We start from the raw sequence: 5,215 nt of genomic DNA, 5'->3' as shown, positions 1-5,215 counted from the left end.
ACAGAATCAAGTCATCAGCAAAACACATGTTTATAATTTTTCAGCCCCTTACACATAGGATGAAACTTGTAGGATGAGTTAGTAGCAGCCATTTGAAGACTTCTCGTAAGATACTCCATTATGAGAACAAATAGTAAAGGAGAGATTGGGTCCCCTTGCCTTAACCCTTTCTCTCCTTTAAATTTGCCTTGAACTTGACCATTCATAATAATGGAATAAGATGTAGCTCTCAAACACATCATAACCCATTGTATGAATTTCTGAGGGAAATTAAAGGTAGCCAGCAAGTCCTCCAAGAATTCTCAATTGACAGTATCATAAGCCTTGCTTATGTATATTGTTATACCCAAAATTTAACTGCCACCTCAATGAAGGACATGTGTCAGGAGGAAGGGAATGTGAATCAATGTGATTGCTTTTATGGAATAACTCATTAATTACATAAGAGTCAGAGTATATTTGTAACGCGTTGACTGTGAGGTCTTAGGCGAGGAATCAATGTACAAGCTGGCACTTAGTATATTAGCGAGAAACCATATATCGCTAAATGTGAATAGTGAGGTACCAGAGAAAGCGATACATATCAACTGTGAAAGTCCTTAGCATGCAATGAGCAAACTAAGTGTAAAAGTCAGATCGGCTCAAAAAACAAGTAAGCGAGCTGACCATCTCGCTACGGGAAGACTTCTTATAGCTTTATTCAGCTAACGGGAGCGAGACTTACAACCCTGGCGAGTCAGAAGAATTCTTTATAAATAACTGCGATCGACACAAGATATACATCGTCGACCTCAGAAGGGAGAACGACCCCAGCTCGCTATTGGGATCATTATAACCAAGTTTCTGTCGAGACATCTCCAGATACAACAATTAAAGACGTATTTAATACACGATAGTTTTGACCCAGTAAAAGCGGGAAAATCACAACTATATGATTTTTAAATCATAAATTGCATTTACACTATGTGATATGTAATCAAATCCCACGATTTTAGGGATGATTTTTGTAAACATATTTCAGTCAACTTTGTAATTCATTGTGTTGGAAATATTTTACCATGATCTAGATTTACTACCAAATATGTTTCATTAACATCCTAATATGAATTCTAAAAAATGAAATAAACACATATAAAGTTTACTAAACCTTACATTGGGTGCAGCGAAATATAATGAGTCCTTCCGTTCAGATATCTAGCCATTGATTCCTTTCTGTAGCAAAGCATAATCAAGATCTGAACCTGGATCTTTTTCTCTCCTTCCTTTGATGCTCATTCTCCTTCTTGTTGTTTGAATTCTCCTACAGTCTTACACACTATGATTGAGATACCACTTGATGTGTGTGGGCACTACTCTATCACTCAAGAGAATTTTGAAATTTTAAAAGAGGAAAAGAGAGAGAGAGAGGGTGGCGCATAGCTTTTTCTGAAAGAAACAATATGCAAAGTCATAATTTCCTGAAGCCAACACTTTTTATTTATAGAATGCCAATTAGGTTTAGGTTAGAATTGTGTGACATTAAAATAATAAAATAAATAAATAAATGGTAAAAGCTTTGCATAGTGGCCAGCCATATAAGAAAATTGGGCCTCACTTTGCAATTTTCCCATTTTCTCAAAAATGCCAATTTTCCAATTTAACCAATTAAATGCCAATTCTAATTATTTAATAACTTAAAAAATAATTATTAAATAATATTTTCATTTAATATATTTATTAATTTAGACATACAAAGTCTCTTAATTAATAAATAAACCTAGAATCTCTTTTCTTTACAATTTCGCCCTTGCTTAGTGAAAATTCATAAAGTAGACATAGTCTAACTTTAGAATTATAATTGATTAATTAAAATCAATTAACTGAGTCTTACAAGCAGTATGGTCTCAACTAGTATGGGGACCATGGGCCTATATAACCGAGCTTACAATAAGTCGAACTGAATTTACCAAGTAAATTCCCTAACTTATTAATTCCTTATTGAATCCACACTTAGAACTTAGAATGACACTCTCAGTCATATAGAACGCTCTATATGTTCCACGATATAGATACGTCATTAGTTATCCATTGTTATAATCCTAATTTGATCAATGACCCTCTAATAGATGATCTACATTGAATAGGCACTAAATTACCGTTACACCTTCAATGTATTTTATCCTTAAAACACTTAGCTCCGTATAAATGATATTTTAGCGAAGTGAAATGAGATCTCCACCATTTATCTCTTTTTAGCCAAGCTCGAAGGATATCATCGTTTCACTTCTAAATTCCTATAGAAGTTATAGACTCCATATTTATGTTAGCGCTCCCACTCAATTATACTATCATGTTCCCAAAATGTACGTATCACCCTGACCCAAAAGTAGGCTTGACTAACAAATCAAAGAACATGTATAATACTCTTGAGATCGAACCTAATCATATTAGGATTAAGATCATTTGATCTAGGATCAACGGGTGAAATTGAATTGAATACATATTACGGTAAATTTTTAATATATCTAATCAAAGTTCAATATCGGTCCCTTCCGATGTATACTCCATACATCCGATACTGGTAAACTTTGCCAATGCCCTGGAAAGGACATAACACTTATCCAAGGTGTAAGAATACCTATCGCTGATTATCATGTCAGTCTAAATCCAGTGAACTGACAAATCAAGGAATAAACTTTCGAACATATAATTAAGATTATATTCAACTGTGTTGACAACACTATAATCATTAACAAATACATATGTTCTGGACTTAAATAAAATTCGTACATTATATATAATCATGAAATAAATCATGTGAACCATGCAACATAAAATGTTATTTCTGATCTTTATTAATAAGTAAATCTGATTATATGAAATGGGTTTTATTTAGGGCACAAAACCCAACAAACTCCCACTTGCACTAATATAAAACAAAATGTGCATTTCAAATAATCTCAACACCTTGATATACAAATCAAGTGTAGTAGTAGCAAACTGCTCGTATTAGGATCTAACAGGTTGAATTAAACACAACCTCTTCTCCACCATTACTCTTCCTTAATCACAAAATCCTTGATATTGTGAAATTCCTCTCTATATGTCTACTCGCTTGGGATACTGGATTCTATACTTTTGGCAACTACTTTTTGGTTAATCAGGGAATAACACTAGTAGTTAAGACAAGTTGGAACGGTGCCACAAATGTATAGAACTTTCCTTAGACTGAATAAGTACCTTTCCTGCAACTTTAACATTCAGTCTCTCTCTGGTAGACCAAGAGACTTCAGATAGGTTTTTACACTTCTCCAAAATCACTACTCCACCCCCAGAGTAATCACCATCTTTTTCAGTAGTCTTTCTAGCACAAAGGCAAGTCTCAAAATCTGATGTGGTGTAGTCTAAGAGTTTTATACACACCCTTATCGACTAACATATAGTTCCTCTTCTTAATCTTTAGACTTACTTGATTGTCTTCTAATGTTCCTCTTCTGGATGAATCTGATACCTACTCATTACTCCCACTCAACAGCAGGTGTCTGGTCTAAGGCATACTAAAGCATATCTGAGACCTCTGACTGTTGATTTAAGAAATTCTTTCATGGCTTTACCTTTTCTGGAATAGTTGAGACTTTTCCTTAGATAAATAAAATATATGTCTAGAAGTCGAGAAGCTTCTATAGATTGCCATTAGAAAGAAAATGCTTCAGCATCTTACTAAAGTAAGTTGCTTGCATTAGAGTAAGTAATTACCAGGTATACCACAAGCCATAGGTTTAGATAAACTCAAACCTATAATACTAGGAACAAGAAGTTTTGTTAAGTCCATTGAATAGACTTATTAACAAAAATTTCCTTTTATGTCCTTGTAGTAGAAAACTTTAGGTTACTCCATGTGAATGGATCAAACCATAGTTCTCTTGGCTTTTCTTCTTAGTTTCTTATCTTGACAATCCATTACTTGTTTAAACTCACAATGGATTTTAATCACTAGTGTCTTCCAAGTCATAAGAAGGTGAGTTCCTAGAAACCCTCACACTACGACAAGGTACCGTGAATTGTGTCTAAGAAAACTAAATGGTATTGACCTCTTCGGTTGTGTCAAGACAACAGAGGCAGTGGGATCATCATATGTCAAATAAGATGATAGAACACTTTTGGAATCAAGGAAAAATTATCTCCTTTATTTGCTACTTTATTTTCAGACTTAGTTATTTTCTTAGAAAATTAGTGTTTGTTTAAACAAACACTTTCTCACCTATTGACTATAAGATGTTCCACCCCTAATCACTTAGAATAGCTAACAAACATGCAAACCAAGGTTAACAGTTCTAGCTTATCTTAAGATTTTGATTAGGTCGTCCATGAATCTAGTAATGATTTACATTAAGTATACAACCATTGCATCATTCTGAAATTGTATTACCACAGAAGGATTTAGGTAACGACTAGTAACTAATCATCAATATGCAAATCGAATTTCTAGGGAGGTAAGTTTGGATATAATTCAAAATCAATTTAATGATCTTTGAACTGCATATCTACTAACTATTGCTCCGCCCCTATCAGTTCGCAAGATCTTTAACCTCTTACCTTAATCGTTTTCACCATTGCTAGAAATTCATGAAATTTTTCAAACATTTCAAATTTCTTTTGCATAAGGTAAAATCTAGAGTGATCGTTTTAAGAGTACAACGAAAAACTCATATCCACCCCTGAATGTACATCCATATGCGAATGAGATGGACTTACTTTCAGTGGATATAGGCATATTAACTCTTTGCAGAGAATGATCTTGTCAAAACCACTATGAACAAGATACAAATGCCATAGATTTAAAAACTGTGATTGTAGTCTTTTGATGACTTAGGTTTAGTTACATCAAAGAGTTCTTAGAATAGTGCAAGTGGATTCTGGTCACAGAATACTAAACCCATATTCCATACTAACATACAGTTTGAATCCATTGATAGAAAATGGTTATTAAACACTTGTGAAAGTGTAACTGTATAATGGGTAATTCTTTCTTGGACCACCACTACTAATCTAACTATAAGTCTGATTTGCCCATACAAGTAGGAAATTTTAAGATTGAGGATTTATATCATTTTGGGATAGAATTTCGGGAATATAATCATATGCGTCATTTAATTTCTTAAGAGAAAATATAGAATGACATGACATGATTTATAGACCATTCATCCAATGATATGTTATTGAGCTAATTCGAAAT

This window comes from Cannabis sativa, chromosome 7, assembly GCF_029168945.1.
Source record: "Cannabis sativa cultivar Pink pepper isolate KNU-18-1 chromosome 7, ASM2916894v1, whole genome shotgun sequence".
Taxonomy (NCBI): Eukaryota; Viridiplantae; Streptophyta; class Magnoliopsida; order Rosales; family Cannabaceae; genus Cannabis; species Cannabis sativa.
This window is presented reverse-complemented; position numbering follows the sequence as displayed.